The 24,338-nt window shown below is 35.8% G+C and overlaps 1 protein-coding gene across 3 annotated transcripts in view; it reads right to left on the reverse strand.

Moving 5' to 3' along the window:
- Positions 1–22,022, reverse strand: part of LOC138705806 (uncharacterized) — a 92,493-nt gene extending 70,471 nt beyond the window's left edge. For all 3 annotated transcript variants that reach the window (XM_069834474.1, XM_069834471.1, XM_069834465.1), the window contains exon 1: positions 21,875–22,022. The gene's annotated coding sequence lies outside the window, so the exon portion shown is untranslated. The remainder of the gene's footprint in view (positions 1–21,874) is intronic.
- Between the last annotated feature and the right edge of the window lie 2,316 nt (positions 22,023–24,338).

The following is a 24,338-nucleotide window of genomic DNA, read 5'->3' on the forward strand; positions in this document are numbered from 1 at the left end:
CTTGCTTCAGTGGCGAGTAGTACATAAACTCATGTTGTAGAAAAATCACCACTCTAAACATAAATTAGGATAAGATTGATAAGTGCACACAGAAACTATTGAACATTAACCTCTTTAGTCATAAACTGATCGCAGACATCTCTTGTTTCCCACTAATGTAGCAATATTCGGGTGGATTGTGTTTAGTCCATACTGGGTGTTCAGTTCAAAATGTGTCTTGGCTCGCTGTATGCCGTCATGTGGCTAGCTGATGAGCCTAGAGAATTCAATCTTCCTACACTTCCGCAGCTCAGGTGTATAATCTAAGAGGCAGAGAAGTTGGCTAGCAAGTACGGCGTTCATTCTGAAGAGTGCGTGCCGATACGTACGGTAACGCCGGTAGTGGCAGGAATGTGAACTGTTTGGAAATACGTACTGTCGGGATATGGGGAGAGGGTTAAGACGATTACTTACGTATTTGTTGACATTAACTTCGACGGTCAACATGGACACGGAGCATTTGATTTGTGTTGTGGAATGTTACCGTACGCAACCGATGATAACAAATATCCTGCGTACGACTTGCCGGCGCAAAACACAGTTCGAAAGAGGTTATGGTAGCACACAGACCGTACAGACCGCCATCTGTTGCTACGACGTTCAAGTTATACCGTACACGTTCTCAAGTTCAGATTGAAGAACGCCTTAAATAATAGGCAACTTCTCTAACATATAAACTGAAACTCGCTTCAAATCGGTGACCCAACAACAGTGACGTCATGACACACTTTGAAATGAACACATGACAATCATTTAACTTAGAGGGTGTAGCTGATTTACACTGATTAATTTAAAAAACTGTTCACAACAATATGTCTATCCAAACATTGCAAATGTACGACCTGCAACATTTTTAATATTAAAATACATTTCTATTGCCAATAACTGGTATATAAATCTCGACCACTTTTCCCTAATGCTTTTATGAAACTGTTGAGAATAAATCACTTAACCATTTTGTCATTTATTAATTAAAATGTCCCGAATAAAAACAAAATTCCATAAAATAAAAAAATAACAACAATTTTACATACTGTAATTGCATGCCTGTAATTTTGTCCCCCCCCCCCACCAATCTTTAGCATGGGTAGCAGTGAAATAACGTCTTATATTACATAATATATATTGAACGGTACATAATAGACAATAACAACATAACCATGTTCCTATTCTTTACTGAACTGTATCTTGATACTGTAGACTAGGGATGTCAAACCGCCTGCACTGCGTGCTTTCAAGAACCTGCACAACATTTCCGTAAGAGTGGTGATTATACTTTACTTTGCTGAAAAAATGAACCTTGTTGGATTTGTATTGCTTGTAGTATGAGCACGTAATTCAGGCGTTTAGACATCCCTACTGTACCACTTTCAAATATTCTGTAAACTGCATGCCACTGAATGTTTACGTTCTTCTGGTAACAATTGACTAAACAGAATGAAAACAGAGTCGCGTACAGGAGGTGGAGGAAGTAGGGATGGTAATGTCTGCGCTCTATAAGAAGCGCATGTTTAGCATCCCTGGTCGAAGTCATATGCCCTAAACTAAACATGAACGAGTACAAGAGGAGTCCACATACATACATACATATATACATACATACATACATACATACATACATATTTTAAAATTCCTTTCAGAACGAATTTCTGCTCATTTAAAGGACAAAACTAAAATTATTTCAATAATTTATCATAATACACTGCTCTCTTAAATTGACAGAGCATATTGGTAATTAAATTGAAGACTTTCCCAAAACACCCTATTAAATGTTTCATACAAAATAATATTTATCTCTAAAAGGAAGCAAAAACGAGCAAAATTGAAGGGTTCAGAACCATAGTGGGCCAAGCGCCATTTACTAAAACATAGAAAACAAGATTTAAAATGAAGTTATTACCATAATTCAATGGAAACATACAGCAAGTAATAAAAATCATAATAAATGGCGCTTGGCCCACTATGGCTCTGAACTAGTGATGGGTCCAACCGGCTCTTAGGCGCGAGCTAGCTCGTCTGCTCGCGCTCCCAAGAGAGAGTCGTTCAAAAGAGTCAGTTCGTTCACGAGCCGGTTGACAGCTCCTTCGTTCGCGAGCTGGTTGCCAGCTCTTTCGTTCGCGAGCTGGCTGCCAATTGACGTGTACGATGTTGAGCAAGAGATGTTGAGTGCTCTGAAACTGCCTCGTGGTAATAATTTAATATGTAAATAACTTGGCGGCCAGTTAACTGAGAAGAAAACTGACGTTGGATGCTCGAAGATGCATATTAAGTAAGTGGTGGACACCATTTGAAGGAAGAGCAATGAATACGGATGTTCACTGGTTTGCGGTCTGTAGTTAAAGGGTATAATTTATGCCAGGCTATGAATCAGCAAGAGAGATTACTGGGTAGTTACTCTGCAGACGAGTCAGTAGGTTTATGGAATAATGGAATGGAATTTCCGGAGGGGGGGGGCACTACGATCCAGCTATCCTCAACCTAGGGCATTCCCAAACACAACAGCTGACTGCGCTATAGTTCGTTGCGTACCCAGTTTTCGAGCAGGCACTGTGTAAACTCAAAGATTACAGGATCAGTAACCGGACCACTGCTATTCCTTCTTTTTAGCGGGTTATTTTACGACGCTTTATCAACTGCTGTGGTAATCTAGGGTATGAATAATATTAAGGGGACTATTACTCTTTTACTACGTCATACCACTTTTGACCAATAAAACGGTGTGAAAGGAAGTGTTTCAACCAATCATGGCTGCTTATTGCTACAATTTTATCACTTCCCTAGCATTTGTTTATTTTTATCACCTTGTTTTTATCACTTCCCTAGCAATTGTTTCTTTGTTTGCCAACATTTCAAACTGAAAATTCTTTACGGTATTATAAAACATGCTTTTCCCGCATAGATAGTCGACTGAAAATGGCGACTCCGTTCAAACATTTTAGTGAAGCTAACATTAGTGAAATAGAATTTAGTAAGTCATTTAATATCTATTTTATTGTATTGGAGTACTTTATTTCTTCTAATCTTTATATACTTTCTTCTATTTTATCACCTCCCTGCCATTTGTTTCTTTGTTTGCCAACATTTCAAATTGCACATTCTTTACGGTATTATAAAACATGCTTTTCCCGCATAGATAGTCGACTGAAAATGGCGACTCCGTTCAAACATTTTAGTGAAGGTAACATTAGTGAAATAGAATTCAGTAAGTCATTTACAGTAATATCTATTTTATTGTATTGGAGTACTTTATTTCTTCTAATCTTTATATACTTTCTTCTATTTTATCACCTCCCTACCATTTGTTTCTTTGTTTGCCAACATTTCAAACTGCAAATTCTTTACGGTATTATAAAACATGCTTTGCGATCGTCATTTGTTTACCGCATAGACAGTCAAATGAAAATGGCGGCTCCGTTGAAATGTTTTGGTGAAGCTAACATTAGTGAAATAAAATTTTAGCAAGTCAGTTAATATTTTATTGTATTAGAGTACTTTATTTCTTCTAATCTTTATATATTTTCTCTATACGTGTAATAGTCAATTAAATCCCACTCTAGTTTCGATTTTCTATGGATAAATCAAAACCTATAGTGAGTTTAATGTTGATAATTCCAACGAAATGAGACCAAGGTCCAGCGCCGAAAGTTACCTAGTATTTGCTCTTAAAGGGTTCAGGGGAAAACCTCGAAAAAACCTCAATTAGGCTCTCATTTCGCGAGTTATTCTTTCAAAGGTTGGGTACTGTCACTGATCACAATATTGTTCGCCTTAAAACGCCTTCTTTTAATGTATGGTATGGTCAAGCATAAAGTGCTATTACAGCAATAAATATACATAGTGATTAATGAGGAATAGTAAATACTTCAGGCAGTGGTAGTACGAACTATTCTGAGTAAAAAGTGTATAAAAATATATGCCCTATTTCCAATTGATGTGGAGTTACAGCTATTTGAATGTTATGCATAACAAGCCTTACAGAATGTGGCATAAAGGAAAAGATATGACTACGTACAAAGGAATAGTACTTATCGCTCTTCAAAGATCGTCTTATGGCAGCACTGTTCATACTGTGTTTAGAAAAACAGCTGCTTCTAGTTCTCTTGGCTACAAGGATAGACATGTCCTTCTAGCATGACGAATCCCCTGAATATTTTATTCGTCAGGTGAGGTATAATCTAAATCTCACATGCCCGAACAATGGATCAGCCGTGGTAGTTACGGGCATTGGCCACCGAGCTCCCCAGACTTTACTCTTGTCGATTTTTGTCTATAATAATAATAATAATAATAATAATAATAATAATAATAATAATGATTTTTTTAACCTGGCAGAGTTAAGGCCATACGGCCTTCTCTAACACTCAACCAGGAGTAAAAACTGCGTTACAAAAACACTACAAATTTTCAAAGTACACTACAATTTTACACACAAAACTGAATAAGATAATAATAATAATAATAAAATGTAAACAACAAGTAAGAAGAAATCAGACATAATATATAATACTGTATACAGAAAGAAAGAAAAAAGCATAATAAAATGTGAACAGCAGGTCAAAATAAATGAGGCATACAAAGTATAAAGAAATAAGACAATTATTGATGATGATGATAATAATAATAATAATAATAATAATAATAATAATAGTAATAATGATAAAAAATAGTAATGATAATCATAATAATAATAATAATAATAATAGTAATAATAATACTAATAGTAGTAATAAAATAGTGCAGTACAAAGCATACAATGAATACAATATTTTAAAGCACACAGAGTAGGCCTAAGGAAAATTATGATTATATATAACTCAACTTATCACATTAGAGATATACCATTATCGGAAAATATGAAAACAAAAATATAAAATAAGTTACATATCACTAGAACATAAAAAAAAAAAAATGTGAATACGTGGAAACATGCAATACAACACTTGTCATAATAGTAAGTTAGTTTGGCAACTCGTCATAAGATAATTTTCTAACTTGGATTTGAAAGATTTCAATGTTCGGCAGCCCTTGACTTCAGGCGGCAGAGACTTCCAGTGACGAGAGGTAACAACAGTGAAAGATGAGGAATACAGAGATGATGTGTAAAGTGGAATTTCTAGCGTGTTATCGCGTTGTGATCGAGTCTATGGGTTTGGATGAAAGGCGAAGTGTACAAAACAAAGTAAACACAAAGGAAGAATTAGTCGGTCGCATTATGAATAGTGCTGCCCTCGTAAGGACGGCAAGACAACCTCAGAAGAGCAATTTATCCGCATATCAGCAGCTAAGTACTAGGTCTCATCATAATAATTTACTCATTATACACTACCACAAGACATCTTTATATTCTTCAGTTTCAATTGCTAGAAATTGGATTGTGTTATTTTTTTAGTTGGTTATTTAACGACACTGTTTCAACTACGAGGTTATTTAGCGTCTTTGAGATTGGTGATAGCGAGATGGTATTTGGCGAAATAAGGCCGAGGATTTGCCATAGATTACCTGGCATTCACCAATATTTTGATCATCTGACTTAATAGTAATCACTTTAAGTTCAAATAACACCTTAAAATTATGTTTTCTACCGCACAGAAAATACAAAACAGTTTATAAACCTAAGAACTGCAATTGATTTCTTTGTAACAGTTACGAAAACTCCGCCACATAAACACCTGATAAATACCTGTAGACATACTACTGTTTACAGTAAACTATAAGTAGACCGCTGTTTTATTACGGTCATCTGCAAAATAACACGTGCATTCGATCCGAGTATCTGTAATGTCTTTTTGTGATTTTCTTTGTTCTGCTTGAGAGACAAGCAAAGTTTATTTTCGAAGTGATACAAATCTGACTTTAACTAGTGATTGCTTATATCGTGAAAACATGTGACCTAGATTGACAGCTTCAGGAAACAATTACACGTATTTTGCTGAATTACAGTTATTCAGTATCGAAAAAAAATTATTTAAAGTCTGCGTCTACGTTTTCTACTTTTGTTTCTGTGGTGACCTGGAGGCCCAATCCTTGTCTGTTTGGATGATGATGATGATGATGATGATGATGATGATGAAAGTTTGGTTTAAATATTCAGAAAGGTATGTCCAGAATTTTAAACCAATTCAGGGCTCCAAGGTTCGTACAATATTACATTATGCAACGAGCCTATAATGGTAGTAATTAAGACGCAAGTATGATTGTTTATTTTTGTTTTTTTATTGGGTTATTTTACGACGCTGTATCAACATCTTAGGTTATTTAGCGTCTGAATGATATGAAGGTGGTAATGCCGGTGAAATGAGTCTGGGGTCCAGCACCGAAAGTTACCCGGCATTTGCTCGTATTGGGTTGAGGGAAAACCTCGGAAAAAACCTCAACCAGGTAACTTTCCCCGACCGGGATTCGAACCCGGGCCACCTGGTTTCGCGGCCAGACGCGCTGACCGTTACTCCACAGGTGTGGACTTATTGTTTATGAAACGAGCGCAAGCGAGTTTCATAATTTTCATACGAGCGTCTTAATTACCATTATAAGCAAGTTTCATAAGACTTATCATGCTCGACCATATTTCTAGCTTGAAATTATTTAAAATTAGGTCTTCTTATGATTATGTGCGAACTGACCTGAATTGTGAGATGTGCGCAGACGCGAAAGTATTGATTTTTTCCGAGGCCGAATGTCATTGACCTTGGCAGAGAATAAGATGAAGATTACTCTGATATAACCTGGAAATTGATTTAGAATTGAAAAACGAGATGACAAATTTATTTGAATATTATTTACAATTATCGCTAATTATTATAGTAAGAGAATATAACCTTCTGCGACAGTATTGGATTTCCAGCCTCCGTGACTTTTGGCTAATTGTCTTTCGATTGCATATCCGAGAATAATCGATATAACGGTACAAAGCTGACTTGTCATTGGCTGAACACCTGAACTGAGTGCTACCAGGTGTATAATTACTACATTTCGGCATGGTCGAGCATAAAAATATTTATTTACGTAAGAATCCGCTCCCTAATCATTAGATATGAAATAATGAAAATTGAACCTTCTTATCGATCGATAATTGAATGTGATTGGCAGAATACAAGATGCATACATAAGTCCTGTCATGCTACTTGTTTCTGTTTTGTTGTATGCTGTTATAATTAAATGTAGGCTAGCCAATGGAGATAACTAGTTTGGGGTCTAACAGCGCTCCGGTTTTTGTGGACTACACAGGTAAGGTGTAGGCCTACATGAGCGTGTTATATAAAAAAAGATACGAATTGTGACGCATTGACGTTTGTGGTCCACGAAAGTGGTCCTAGATCCGGTGTTGTGTCGTCGATTGTGCGTTTCAGATCGCGAGAAGATAGAGACCGACAGGACGGTCACTGAAAAGACAGTCTCCTATTGCGGCAATTTTCCTGCGAAGGAATTCATTTTCTCCTCGACAATATCTTCAGTCTCATGGTATAATAATAAGAAGAAGAATGACGTTCTGTGAGCATCTTTTATTTCTTTCTTCTTCTTCTTCCTCGTGTTTTAGGATAAATCCTGTATTTTCCAACTTTGCTGTCTTAATTCGATGTTGGTGTCCAACTTTCCTTCCACTGTTTAGGGGGTCGTCCCAAAGGTCTTGGGGTGTCCAACGTTCCTTTCATTGCGATTTTCGGGAGCCGGTCTTCCGTCATCCTTAATACATGGTCCCGCCATCCTTTTCTTCTGGTCTTGATCCAGTTTGTTACGTCCTGCACTCCACATTTTTCCCTAATGTCATCATTCGTCTACCTGTCGTATAATGTAACGCCAGCAATACTTCGTAATGTCCTCATGTCTGTTATCATTTTTGCAGTTTTTTTGTTTCTGCTCGAGTTTCAGTTGCATATGTTAATATTGGCCTTATACACGTTTTATATATTCTGATCTTGCTTTCTATGTTCATGTATTTATTTTTCCAAATTAGATCTCTTAGATATCCTGATATTATGTTTGCTTTAGTATTTTATTTCTTTATTTGCTATAATTAACAGACGTGTTCGTGCTCATAAATGGACACATTAGCATAAAAAATCCAAGTCGAATTTATATAAGTGAACGTTCATTAAATTTGTAATTAACATGTTTGCAAAAATATACAGCGTGTATCTATATATGTGTCCATAAATGTGGGGGTGTATTCCTGACACCAAATCATAACAAAAAGTTCATATGAATATAGGTCCGCAAACCCTTTGTTAGGAAGTTATGAGTTTATTGGTAATGGTACATGTGATACATTTAACAACATACAATTACAAAAATTGCTCAAAGTGACCTCCTCCTGCTTCAATGCATGCCCTGAGCCTGCATTCATGCTTTGCCGTACTCTGTGCAAATGTCCTGGGGTGTTACGGATTTGATCAAATTCATTTTGGATACGCTCCCTCAGAACATCGATGTTAGGTACAGGTGTTGAATACACCAAGGATTTTAGATTTTTACACCAATACACCAAAAGGAAATCAGACAAAACGAAACAAATGTCATGACCAACTTACTGTAATGAAGAAAGTGGGAAAATGCAAGTTTGAGGTGAATTACATAATCAGGGGTCACTACAAGAAATTCCTTTCATATCTTCCTAACGAAGGGTTTGCGGACCCATGTTCATATGAATTTTTTTTATTATGTTTTGGTGTTAGGAACACGCTCCCACATTTTTGGACACATATAGAGATACACCCTGTATAGAGTGACACAGTATTGATACAAATGGAACGTTTATGTAATGTATTTCAGATAAATTCTGTTCAGTTTGACTCTGGTTGAAATGGACTATTACATGGGTCCTTCAATAATTACTGGCAACATTTGAATCAACAACAAAGAAAACATTTTTGGAACAGTCACATTGTTGCAGTGCTCAGAAGTAATCTCCTCCAACATGAAGATCCCGCCTCCACGCCTCAGGGAGACGACGGATGCCATCCACAGCGTTTTGTTGTACTAATCTTCGAACACACTGCTCTACTGCTGCTATAATTGCGTCTGGTTCTAAAGCGAACTCCTCTAAGTGGCAATTTAATTTTCACGAAAAGGTCATAATCATATGGGCTCATATCTGGGGAGGATGCTCCAGAATTTCCCAGTTCCATCTGCGAAGTAAATTAACCACAGGGGGGCAGCTATGTGAGAGCGAGCACAATCATATAGCACAATAGGATGAGAATTCAGGAGTTCTAAAAAGCAATTTTGTACGTTTTTGACATGTGAAGAATTAAAAAATGGAAAAATAAGGGTATATGCTGCTATAAAAAAGTACAATATTTGCGCATTCTATATTCTATATGCATTAAAAACATAGTTGAAGGAAAAATTAGAGAAATAATTCTGTGTTTCAATTTATCACTGTGTAAAAATAAGGGGCCATGAATAATGAAAAGAGTGTCCGACCACATCTCGTTCTAATCATTCATGGAGCTTTGGGGATCAATCCTCACTCTATCTCAGTTTAGGAGGAGGCTGAGAGGACCCCGACGCCGCCACCCGGAATTGAAACCGGAACCTTCTAATTCGTAGCCAGCTGCTTTAACAACTGAACCACCTACTAGCCTACGCCGCACTGATGATAAGATTCTCAGAAACGAATTTGGGAGTGAGACATTTAACATGTAACATGGCATGGCATCTAATGTGACAGAAGTATATTCGTACTATTATACTAGAGAACTTACTTGGAAGAATCACTATTAATTGAAGAACAAGAATATTAGGGTCAACGTACGATGATCCAATATAGCCAACAAGTTCGCATGTCAACTTCACTTCCGGTGATTCCGGTTATGCACTGAAACGTCTTGTAAGAGAAGAAAAGCCTTGTTAAAAGAGCTGTAGGAAATTAGAGCTACAGTATCACCCTCTTCACTCAGGAGAGTGCATTACGTCCTTTTCTGACAGCAAACTATACGAAAAAGGAATCAGCGTGTTAGGTATTTTGTCTGGCAATATGAAATTAATTGGTTTGACTAAACAATTGATTCACGAGACCTAACCTAAAAATGTATTTTTTTTTTTGACCACATGAAATTAATAGTACTAACTCTGAAAACCGAATATCACCATGAAATGTATGCTTAAGAATATTTACTTTTAATCCTTTTGCTATTCTGTTATAATTGCTGTCTCCGTAAGCATAATTCCTTCTTCGTTATCTTCTTTCGGTTAAATCTGAAAGAAAAGAACGCCAATAGGGGAAGTTATCCCCATTCTTGCAACACTCTTTATGCTTTCTTGGTGGAGTCGCTGCGATGCTTTTTCCTCTTTTTGACATTATTGTAATAAAAATCTAAGCACGAAAGAAATTCATTAAAATGTTAAATTCATTAAAATGGTATTTCTATCGATTACCCATATGCATTATCACCAGAGACCGGAACTTTGGCAGAATGCCTTTTTAAATGTGTTAAATCTACAGTATCTTCATTTTGGAAGTTAATCTGTACGAATTATACTTTGTGATTGAAACATTACAGTTTTATATTGTCCTTTTCTGCTTTTATTAATATAAATGCCTAATTTACAAAATAAATGCTTTTCTTGCCTTTATTTGATTATTTATCTATTATTTATTATTTCATTATTACAAATTGCCTACAGGTATATTTTAATTTATTTCTATAACCGCTACAATGAAAGTGACTTCACCCAATGTATATTATTGTCTTTCAGTCAGTTCATATTCTCTATGCAACAATGAGTACAGCGATGCAAAAATATATAACAGTAAGCGTTTTAATTATCGCTTGTGTTTATTTGACAAGGCAACAATGAGTCCGGGTCTAACGTTATTTTTAACTGTTATTTTTCTTTCAGTTTTCATTGCCACATTGTTGTAGCTAGCTAAATATTTCATATCGCAACAAATCAGTACAACCAAACACAAAAATGCACTTTCCAAGGCTACTGGGAAGAAGATTTCTTTGCTTCCAACAATAATTTTATTGCAACATCGAGTCGAAAATCTCAATTTGCATTGGACTTCTGTAAAGCTTTTCTTGCTGCCGAAATCCCTTTGTGGAAAGAGCAGGGTTGTGGGTCTAGTGCAAGGTTTTTGTAATTGCCTTTTATTGCGTATTTTAGCTATTTATAATGCCTTTTTGCCTGCCTATTTTACCTACTTATAATGTACTTTTGCGTGCCTATTTTAATGATTCATAAAACCTAAACTTCCGATCTCTGATTATCGCACTCAAGTATGTTGTATTTATTTACACTTACCTGACTAATAGTCTTGACTTGTAACCACAACGGAACACATAAGATAACTATTAAGTATTAATATTAATACTGATATTACTTAATTTACTATGTTAAAATTTCACTAGCTTCCAATAACCGACTTAGAAATCCAGTACAATTTTAATGTCAGGAAACTCTAGTACCGACAACGTTTGTCTCAGCTGCCAACATAGCAGTTACAAAATTACTAGGTACTATTTGTAGTATTTGTCAGTATCGAAATTCGAAACGAAGCTGGCAAAAGAAAATTCAACCTGCAAACTAGAAGACCACCATAATCACTAGCATATGTACAGAGTGATTTATATAGAACTGACACATTTCTTTCTTTAATTATTCCGTTGGAAATTCATTCAATGACCCAATTTTAGCACCAAATTAAGCAGAATGTTCTGGAGTTTCGATTCCTTGTCATTAGATGCGCAGATGTTTATGTTTTATTCCTATTGTTGGCATCTCTAGATGCGCAGATGTTTATGTTTTATTCCTATTGTTGGCAGCTGTTTTCGACATTTTGTGTCAACGTGAAAATGCAGTACACATTAAATCAACGACTCTTCCTTGTGAAGCAATACTGGATTACGAATTCAATTACAGCTACTCAAAGGGCATACCAGAGAGAAGTTGGTGTTCGCAATCCTCCCAAAAGAAACACAATACTGGGACTGGTAAACAAATTGGAAACAACTTGATCTCTGGTGAGTGAAAAGGGCAAGCATCGTTCATCTAGGCTTTCCACGGTTGTTGTTGACGTAAGAGCACGACTGGAACAGTCACCCAAAAAATCATTACTTTGAGTTTGTTGAGCAACTGGACGATGTAGAGCTGAGTCAAGGATATTTTCAGCAAGATGGCGCTACATGCCATGCATCAAATGAATCCATGGAACTAATTGCAAGTTTCTTTGACGACCGAATAATTGCCAGGAACCTGTGGCCACCGAGATCTCCGGATTTGACAACGCCGGACTTCTTTCTATGGGGTTACTTAAAAGACATTGGACGATCTGAAGCACAACATCACACAGGAGATTCAAGCTATTGACAACAGAGTCCTCCAACGAGTGGCCAGTAACATGGAACGACGTGTTGAGTTGTGCCTTATGCAGGATGGAGGACATTTTCAACATTTGCTATAGAGGTAAATAATCTCCCAAAATTCCTCTACATTTTAGGTGTAATAAGTTGTCGCTAGCACAATTCGTTTTGAAACAATTAATGAAAGAAATGTGTCAGTTCTATATAAATCACTCTGTAGTAATGGGGGAAAAATGGTTAGGTTTCACTCTTAGAGTATGAAGTAAGCTGGCCTGGACTATATGTCTGGTATACAGCAAAGAGTAAGTACAGTAATGTTAGTACAATGTACCCTGAGAAAACCTTGACTCAGCCGATTTATTCCTCCTAATTTCGACTTCCGACTTGTTGGTAGACAGTCATCAATTATGGAGCGCAGACTTCGCGTCTCACAGATGGTGTGCCTTAATCGCTTTTCACACCGCCTGCGGCAGTCGGATGCAGCTGTCTATGCACGACTAGGAATTGATTGCAGTTTGTTTGAGATACAAAAAGTCAACAGTTTCGCATCATAAAGTCCTGCTATGGTCGACTGTAACCTCAAGAATGTGGGCCACATCTACCACAAACTCTGCTTTGATTCCGCATCCTCGCTTCCTTACATATTACATTACTAAGAACTAACATATTCCGAACTAAACACTATTCCTTGTCCAGCTTCGAACTGTTAGGTGACAACTTCCCATCAAATGGTACAGAACAGAGCATGAGATGATGATTGTATGATAAGATTTACCAGATTTTTTTCACAACTTCCGGGGGCAGATATCAGGCAGTAGGCCTATACCTCACTTTGCGATATGTGTCAGAGGAATAACAATAAATGTTTCTATGCATCTGAAGTGTGATTAGTAGGCTTGTAATGTTGGGGACCGATTACACAAGTTGACTGCAGCATGGTTAGGGTGACCAGTTTAGAAAAGAGGACACAGAGCTTCAAAAAGGAGGATATTGTTCGAGAAAAGAGGACAGAAACTATGTACTTAGATTTAGGACTAGACCTGTAAAGTTATTATATTATAAATTACAGTACAGATTTAAGCTCATATATTAATATTACAAAATAATTGTGATAAAACTTGATAATAATGATTTTACAGTTAGCTACATATGAAAGTCAAGGGAACTATAATTATTAAAGAGGATAGAAAATATCTACCCCACTTAGATTTAGTCTTAGGCCTATTATTATACTTAAAATTATATCAATATATATTTTCTGCTCGACCATGCCGAAATATAGTAATTATATACTTGGTAGCAGTACTTTAATGCATGTCATTAAAGTACACCTATTCATTAAAGTTCAGGTTTTCGATTATTCTCGGATATGCAATCGAAAGATAACGAGGGAAACATCACGGAGGTTGGAAATCCAATACTGTCGCAGAAGGTTATGTTCTGTTACTATAATAATTAGCGTTAATTCTAAATAATGTTCAAATAAATTCAATTTGTCATCTCGTTTTTCAATTCTAAATCAATTTCCAGGTTACACCAAAATTAGTTCATGTTATTCTCTACATCAAGGTCAATGACATTATTGTTCTTCGGAAAAAATCAATACTTTCGCGTCTGCGCACATCTCTCACGAGCTATGCAAAAGGTTACTCCCGATCTTGAGTCACATACAAATAAAATGATACTTCTGAATAATTTCAAGTTAGAAATATGGTCGAGCATAAAAAGTCGTATGAAACTTGCCTATAATGGTAATTAAGATACTTGTATGAAAATTATGAAACTCGCTTGCTCTCGTTTCATAAACAAACATGCTTGCGTCTTAATTACTATCATTATAGGCTCGTTGCATAATGTACTATTATTACAGCATGCTTATGATAAAATTTAATAATATAAAATTATTTAACAGTTAACTACATGAAAGCCAAGGGAACTATAAATATTATCAAAATACATAAAAAGACCGCACAAAATGTGAATTTAATATTCCTTTGTAAGCAAATAGAATTATGATCGTTGGCAAAGAGTATATTCCGTCGAAGCTGCTGTCACCTACAGGCAAATTACTCTAAAAGCGTCAAATCAGATAATTTCAAAATATCAGGCATACAAGGTATGAAAAGGAGATACTCACTCACTCAGTACTGTTTACTATGACCGTAAGACGACTTTGACTGCATATGAGGCCTTGGTTCTATGTGGAGGACGGGTGAGGTTTCTAGTAGAAGGGGTGCAAGTGAAGTACATTAAAAAACTGAGGTACAATAAATTGAAGTAAAAATAAAATGATGTCCCTGTATTAAGATAGGAGAAAATTCTATTTGTTACGTTATCGTTGCAGATTTGAAATCTGCTCTCATAGATTCGTCCGATGTAGTATGCTGCAGCCTCATAAGAATGTGTGTAATGTAGAATGGAGAAAACACGTTTTGAAACAATGCTCCTCAATTAATTAAAGCTTGTGAACAAGGACGGTTTCATGGTGTAGAACTGTCTCACTTAATCTTTCGGGGACCCCTTGTCTTAAGACAGACCTGAATATTTATTTGCTATAATTTTTAAATGGACTACATTAATTTCATCATCCAACCATTTTATTATTCACTGGCTTCTTCTTTAGGAGTAATAGTAAAAATATTTATATTTATCTTACTATGGAGGAAAAATGTACGATAAAATTGTACGGCATAAAAAACTTTCTCTGCTCCTTTAAACTATAGAAAATGGACATTTGTTACTAAAATATTTTCTTTGGTCATGAACAGAGACCGGAAGTTTAGGCATTATGAATCATTAAAATAGGCAGGCAAAAAGGCATCATAAATAGCTAAAACAGGCAGGCAAAAATGCATTATAAATAGCTAAAATACCCAATAAAAGGCAATTACAAAAACCTTGCACTAGACCCACAACCTTGCTCTTTCCACAAAGGGATTTCGGCAGCAAGAAAAGCTTTACATAAGTCGAATGCAAATTGAGATTTTCGACTCGATGTTTCAATTACTGTTGGAAGCAAAGAAATCCTCTTCCCAGTAGCCTTGGAAAGTGAATTTTTGTGTTTGTTTGTACTGATATGTTGCGATATGAAATATTTAACTTGCTACAACAACGTCGCAATGAAAACTGAAAGAAAAATAACGTTAGACCCGCACTCATTGTTGCGCTTGTCATATAAACACAAGCGATAATTAAAACGCTTACTGTTATACATTTTTGCACGGCAGCACTCATTGTTGCAAAGAGAATATGAACTGACTGAAAGACAATATTATACATTCGGTGAAGTCACTTTCATTGTAGCGGTTATATAAATAAATTTAGATATACCTATAGTCAATTTTTAATAATAAATTAATAAATAATAGATAAATAATCAAATAAAGGCAAAAAAAGCATTTATTTTGTAAATTAGGCATTTATATTAAAAAAGACAGAAAAGGGCAAACTGTGACGTTTCAATCACAAAGTATAATTCGTACAGATTTACTTTCAAAGTGAAGATAGATTTAACACATTTAAAAAGGCATTCTGCCAAAGTTCTGGTCTCTGGTCATGAATATCTGTTCTAGTATCACCTTTGTTCACCAAAATTTCTGTTCGACTAGTCGAGATTTGATCTCGGGCCACAGTCATAGAAAGCTATCCATCTAACTACACCTCCAGGAACTTCAGACATTTTAAGTAAGGCATGTTACCCTTACGTTGGACTTCGTATTCTAAAAAGCTGCAGATTAATGTCGAAGTGAAACGTCTATATTCGAGCTACAAACAGAAAAAAAAATTGTAACGTTTTGACATGAAACGTTTACTCTAACGTCACTCGTAGCACCATGGGAATAGAAGTATCCGGAGTTGTGCTCGGACGTTGATTCGATTTCCGCTTGGGTTGATTACCTGGTTGGTTTTTTTTTTTCGAGGTTTTCCTCAACCGTAAGGCGAATGTAAGGTAATCTATGGCGAATCCTCAGCCTCATCTCGCCAAGTACCATCTCGCTATCACCAATTCCATCGACGATAAATAATTAAATAGTTGATAAACGTCGTTAAATAACCAAGTAAAAAATGACAGTGTAAAATGAACTTCGTGCCTCATGGTTTTCAACGCGGTCCTCTCTCTCCATGCTCTATTCAATGTGTTTCGAGGTTTTACAATGCTAACAGTATTCCTTCATCTCCATTTTCGGCTTTTTCCATTAAAAATTATTCTTTGAAGTTCCTTCAACGGAATGGTTAGAAATGAAATGAAACAAGGCACCAACAGGTTTTGACCTCACATGCATTCTTTATCAAATTGTATATTCTTTCATGTGTCATTCCACACGATCGGTCTTGCGCCATTTAATTACTGGATAATGTATACTAATCTTGTCTACAATAGCATTTTTAATCCCGAAACCTATCCTTATCTAACCTAAATACAATATTAGCTATATATGCAAAGGTTATTAAAGTATTTTTCACTCAATTCCCTGTCAATTTTTATGTTTTTAAATATTGATTTTGAAAGTGATCCTTGCATGAGTAACTAACTATAAACAATATTTTTTAGTTAAGAAGAATGAGTGGAACGGAGAGAAATTCTCTCCGGCACCGGGATTTGAACCCGGGTTTCAGCTCTACATGGTGACGCTCTATCCACTAAGCCACACCGGATTCCCATCCCGATGGCGGATTGAATCCTCTCAGTTTAAGTTCCACCACGTGGGTTCCCTCTAGTGACCAACTCTCATGCAATGTCATAGATATGACAGTGGCACTATGTCCACACATGTGCAGAGGTGCACTCATTATGAGTGACTAAGTGGCCGAGATCCGACGAAATAAGCGCCGCGGCGCGCCGTCTTAAATCATTAAGTGATTATTTACGCGTAATCATATATTATTACGATGTACCTAAGTACGTATGATATTTCCGTGCAGAAATTCTGCGTCATCATAGTGGATAGAGCGTCAGCACGTAGAGCTGAAAACCCGGGTTCAAATCCCGGTGCCGGAGAGAATTTTTTTTCCGTTCCACTCATCCTTCAACATATGATGACGCAGAACTTCTGCTCGGAAATATCATATGTACTTCGGTACATCGTAATAATATATTTTTAGTTAGTTATTTAGGGACGCTGTATCAACTACTGACTTTTTAGCGTCGATGGAGTTGTTGATAACGAGATGGTATTTGACGACATGAGACTAAGGATTCACCATGAGATTACCTGACATTTCCTTACAGTTGGAGAAAACTTAGAAAAAAACCCAACCAGGTAGTTAGCTCATGCCGGGATCGAACCCATGTCCAAACGCAGATCCGGATCAGGAGGCAAACGCACGGGTAGCTAACAAATTTTGGCTAAATGATATAATGGCCACTAAAGAGCTACACATATAAGCGCTCTGCTTGCTTTGATTTAATCGGATATCATCCTATCATCCTACTCTCGACACAAGTTGATAAGACGTGGACACAAGTTTAGAGTTCTGAAGCTTTAAAATAAACATGGTAGTAAGGGAAGAAAATGTGTCGGTATTTTATTACGACTAAAGTTATTGCTTTATTTGTTTTAATATGCTATATTTATTAAGCTGTTTCGAGATGACTGATAAAATTAATAGAACAGGGATAATTTTATTTTTATTGTGAACATGAAAACTTCATTTAGATTCAGAACTGAACAGAACAATATATTCTTCAGTAATTAAAATATAATTAAAAGAAAAAGAAATGAAGTGGAGATAGAAGAACAAAAATGCTGTATACATTAAACAACATGAACAATAAAATAAAATACATAAGGAGCAATTTTTGCAAGTACTGAAACAATAAAATGAAATAGAAATGTTGGTACAGTATTAACGTCTGTAAGATCTGTGGGTCCACCTCTGTGGAGTAACGGTCAGCAAGCCTAACCGTGAAACGAGCGGGGCCGGATTCAAGTTCTGGTTGGGATAAGTTACCTTGTTGAGGTTTATTCCGGGAGTTTCCTACAACCCATTAAGAGCAAATGCTGGGTAACTTGCATTGGACCCCGTACTTATTTCGCTAGCATTATCACCATATCATTCAAACGCTAGATAACAACAATTGATAAAGCGTCGTATAATAACCTATTGAAAAACAAAAGGAAAAGATTTGTGGGCAGATGTCAATGGTTTCTTTTATACTGTAGTATGGTTACACAGTTATAAAATGTTTGTTGTATATATAAGTGCCAGGTGTAGCATTATTTGCAAAATTTTAGATTTCAGAGTTCTGTCTTCACAAAAAACTGTGGGGGAGAATTTATTATTCACGTGTGGCTCAATTTTTCGGTAGCTTTGTGGTAAATAAAGAAAAGTAATATTTTTACCACATACTAAATGAGGCAAGTCATGTAGGCCTATATTTTTAAATGAAGAAGCACTTACGTAACTGTTTAGTATTTTTTTTAAATATCGTTCTATCTTCCAACAGCTTAATTGAAGTACTAAAAACTATTGTGGGCGTTACGTTCTGTATTGTATTGTATTTATTTACATTCCATGATAACACTTTCTTCCTGATAAATTAAAATTAATCCTTGTGCAAACACTCGTGATGCCACACTTCGACTACTGCGATATTATATTAAGTAACCTAAATGCAAATTTGAGCAGCAGGCTACAACGTGTGCATAATGCGTGCGTCCGTTATATTTGTAATATTCGTAAGTATGATCATGTTTCCCCGTCTTTCCAAACTCTGTCTTGGCTAAGGCTAAGAGATCGACGAGCCCTGCATTCTCTTGTTCTCTTATTTCAAATTCTGCGCACAGCTACCCCAATCTATTTGGCTTCTCGTTTTAAAAATTTATCCGCATATCATCAGCTAAGTACAAGATCTCATCATAACAATTTACTCATTATACCCTACCACAAGACATCTTTATATTCTTCATCTTATACAGTTTCAGTTGCTAGAAATTGGAACTCGCTACCGAGTGATGTAAGGGGTTGTTGGACAATAACTTCATTGAGGTCAAAATTACATAAATTCTTAACAAATTAATTGCTGATTAATATTTGTTACTTATAATGAAACTAACATCTGTCAATTCTTATTATCATTAATTTCTCTAAATAAATTTGCAAAACCTCAAATGGCAATTACATTAATATTCTCATTATAGAATATATATATATATATATATATATATATATATATATATATATATATAGTCCACACCTGTAGAGTAACGGTTAGCACGTCTAGCCGCGAAACCAGGTGGCCCGGGTTCGATTCCCGGTCGGGGCAAGTTACCTGGTTGAGGTTTTTTCTGGGGTTTTCCCTCAACCCGATATGAGTAAATGCTGGGTAACTTTCGGTGCTGGACCCCGGACTCGTTTTACCGGCATTATCACCTTCATCTCATTCAGACGCTAAATAACCTTAGATGTTGACAAAGCGTCGTAAAATAACCTACTAAAAATTTATATATATACATATATTATGTATATATATATATATATATATATATATATATATATATATATTGTTTTTTCTCCCTGTAACATAGTTCTAGTAAGCTTATATTAAATTAATTTTCATCATTTTACTAGCTATCTCAAATCTCAAATTAATTATAATTGATTGAATTAAATTAGCTCATAAATTAAGTTACTAGGTTTATCTAAATTTAAATGAATATGTAGTTACTAGTCGTTAAAACTTAAGTGAAGAATATTGCTGGAGAACTTTTTAAGTGTACTGTAAATATTCGTAATTTAAATATGTATTGTATTGAATTGATTAAGACTGGTTGAGTGGAAGTGAAGGCCTTATGGCCTTAACTCTGCCAGCGAAAATAAAACATTATTATTATTATTATTATTATTATTATTATTATTATTATTATTATTATTATTATTATTATTATTATATTCGTACATTGCTTCACAGCTAGAATATGGGACATGTCAAACGAAAAAAAATCTTAATAGTACTATAAGTCTTCATTATAGTCACAGTTTAGTTGAAATATATACAGAAGAGTTTTACAATATAGTCTATTAGTACAACACTAAGTTTTGGTATAAATACTTAATACAACACAGAAATATTCATGAAGCGTTGTTGAATTTTATGAATTCACCTGCAGAATAGAAGGCGTGAGAAATTAGGTACTTCTTTAATTTGGCCCTAAATAATCTTATGTTTTGAGTTCCATTTTTTATATCCATAGGGAGACTATTAAACATTTTATGCTCGACCATGCGGAAATGTAGTAATTATACACCTGGTAGCAGTAATTTAATGCATGCCATTAAAGTACACCTATTCATTAAAGTTCAGGTTTTCGATTATTCTCGGATATGCAATGGAAAGACGAGGGAAACGTCACGGAGGCTGGAAATCCAATACTGCCGCAGAAGGTTATGTTCTGTTACTATAATAATTAGCGTTAATTGTAAATATTCAAATAAATTCAATTTGTCACCTCGTTTTTCAACTCTAAATCAATTTCCAGGTTATATCAAAATTAGTTCATGTTATTCTCTAGATTATATCAACGTCAATGACATTATTGTTCCTCGGAAAAAATCAATACTTTCCCGTCTGCGCACATCTCACAATATACGAGCGATGCACAAGGTCACTTCCGATCTTCAGTCAGATGCGAATAAAATGAATAGGCCTACTTCTGAATAATTTCAAGTTAGAAATATGGTCGAGCATAAAAGGTCGTATGAAACTTCCCTATAATGGTAATTAAGACACTCGTATGAAAATTACGAAACGAGCGCAAGCGAGTTTCATAAACAAACATGCTCGCGTCTTAATTACTATCATTATAGGCTCGTTGCATAATGTACTATTTACTGCCATATAATGCACTATAGCACGATAGACTTTTTGGTGGAGTATGAAAGTCATTTTTAACGCGTATTTATGCCAAGAACTGTTGATTTAGTTACAAAGTTTTGACGATTACATACGAAGAAGATTATTAGTGAAAAAATATATTGACAATATATGGACATTATTTATAGTTTTTTTTTTAAATATTCCTACACGATTCTCTAGATTTGGCACCTACTATTATTGTAATTACTTTTTTTTTAGTAGGAATATACTGTTACTATCTGTGGAATTTCTCCAGAATATTATTCCAAAGCTCATTACCGAGTGGAAGTATGCAAAGTACGTAGGGTAAAGGTTGGTAATATTGTGATAATATTATGATAGTTATTTTTGATAATTTTTTACAATTCTACTGAGCGAGAGGAAGATCGATTTTTTGCGTCAACGTATTAAGGGAATGTTCGTGGACAAGTTTCTGCACAAAACCGGTCCTTCTCTTGCATACAAGTAGTAGTTTATATCACCAATTCTAGCATAAACTAAACACTTCTAGAACAACTTTCTGCTACGCGGGAAAGAATTTACTATGAGTTCTTATACATAAAGATCGTAGTATATACTACGAAAACCTTAGCAACAGCATAAACTTTAACTTTATGCTTCACATCATTACCGGTCGAATAAACCAACTCGCACAAGCACACGATATGTCACGCACCTGTTATAGCAGATTGAAATGTCGCTGTCTCGTGTCCTGTCAGGTAGATCCTTCCGCCGCAGACACCACAGTATCACTTCATGTTGCGAAGCCGCTCGCGGGACGTTGTGGCCTGCTCGCTGGATGCTGATTATTTTTGTATTGCGGAGACTTGTCTCTCCCGCTCCCTCCACGTCTTCGTCTTTTATCTCTCCCACCCGCTTCACCAAGTCACTTGACCGTCTTAGCAGCGTTGCAAAGGTAAACCACCGCGCCACATACCTACATTTTTTTTAGCAGTGTATACCGCATTGATTTGAAACTGAAAACTCGAGGAAACCGTTAATATGTATATTAACTAATGTGTGATTAACATGCTTCCATTTTGTGGCGCAGGGTAGGGGACATTTGCTTCTTCTCACGTCTGCTTTACATAAGCTGAAGAGCGAAAGCCAGATACTTGATTGTCATGTGCATGTTATTGTACCCTATAATTATTTTAACATTATCCAATGTACGAAGAAAGTGTTTGTGATGATAAAGAAATCTGTTTGTTCAAAGCTTGTACATGGATTATTATTAAATATTTTTGCAACAAGATCAATTAAGAGCAAGTTACTGAATGGGTACCGAAAAAACAATCCTGGAAACAGAGGCGGAACGCAATTCCTTGGAGAGCCTGTAAAAATAAAGAATTTTATTGTTGACACCTTTTTTTTAAGGGGAGAGGATGGTATTTTTTAAAACTTTTTTCCTATTTGATGTAAATTATTAATTTTTTGTATGTAGAGAGCTCATAGCTGTGGCAACTCAACCAAATAAAAATATTTTGAAAAAAAAAAACATTATTTGGGGGCCCAAATTTGAAAAAAATATACCCAATGCAGGATTGTACTAAAACTGATATATCTAAACCGTTTTTACAGATAGATTCAAGCAGTTTTTGCAATGTATTTGCAAAAGTATGTTCTACAAACTGTCTGTAACAGAATTTTGATGTTAGTCCCTACGTTTTTAAAATAAACAATTAAAATTTAGTAACAATTTTCTGATTTCCTTTCTTGCAAAAAACGGACGTATTTTTAAAATGAAATCAATTAACAAAATTCTGTTACAGAGAAAAGTGTCCTAATAGGCTAAAGAATGTGTTTTCTAAATTTCTTGCATGTATCTTTAATAGTTCTGAAATTATTTCCATTTTGTCTGGCAATATAGCAAAAAAAATGAAGTTACTGGAAACCGATAAAAGCGGGCGTGTGATTTAAAAATCCATAGCGCAGGAAGTTTAAAAATGACGTCTCAACATCCGATAAGGGCACAAATACCCACAAACTGTTATGCAATGCATTCCACACATATCAAAGGGTATTTTAAAGAAAAAAAAATTGTGAAAGTCTAATTTACCGGAGACAACAATAAAAGTGGCCGAGTGATTTAAAAATCCATAATGCAGGAAGTTTAAAAATGACGATCCAAACATATCAGAGTATTTTAAAGATTTTTTTAAAATTCAGTCATCTTTCATCAAAAATACCATCCTCTGGTTATTTCACGACGCTGTATCAACATCTTACCGAGCGGGCTAGCGGCGTGGTAGAGGGCTGACCTTGCATTCGGGAGGTCCAGGGTTCGATCCTAGGGGCCGGCAATCCTAACTGAGGTTTTTCATGGTTTCCTCAGTTATTTCCAGGCAAATACCAGGATTGTACCTCTTGAAAGTCCGGCCATGGACGGCGATGCTTCCCTTAATCCTTTCATATGTGTGAGTGAATGGTGTGTAATGTCTTAAATGTTTGTGTTGTATCGGAGGTGGCCCTGGCATAGAGCTGATCCCTCATCTGGGGAGGCCCTCCATGTCCTTGTGTGTATGTGATCCATATGTTAATTCCTCTCCCGACAGGTCGCGGCCCTGTAAGGCTCGGGTGGCGTGGGTCGTGTAATAAGAACCTAAAAGGGAGAGGATAAACTAAGGGAAAGAAGAAGAAGAAGAAGAAAAATCAACATAAGTTATTTAGCGTCTGATTGAGTTGAAGGTGATATTGCCGGTGAAATGAGTCCGGAGTCCAGCACCGGAAGTTACCCAGCATTTGTTCATATTGGGTTGAGGGAAAACCCCGGAAAAATCTCAACCAGGTAACTTGCCCCAACAGGGAATCGAACCTGGGCATCTGGTTTCGCGACCAGACGCGCTAACCGTTACTCCACAGGTGTGGACGTATGTATGTATGTATGTATGTATGTATGTATGTATGTATGTATGTATGTATGTATGTATGTATGTATGTATGTATGTGTAGTTATTTAATATTAAACATTAATTTGATCAGTACCTGAATTTCTTATGTTATTTATGACCATTTTATGCCCGATATTTTGTTTTCGTTACGTAATTAATCCTCTTTATATTTCGCCTCCGAATTTTGTGCGACTAAATATGGTGAAAATGGCGGAAAATAGTGCTGAACACATCTTCCCCTTTCAGTGC

This window comes from Periplaneta americana, chromosome 1, assembly GCF_040183065.1.
Source record: "Periplaneta americana isolate PAMFEO1 chromosome 1, P.americana_PAMFEO1_priV1, whole genome shotgun sequence".
Lineage (NCBI taxonomy): Eukaryota > Metazoa > Arthropoda > Insecta > Blattodea > Blattidae > Periplaneta > Periplaneta americana.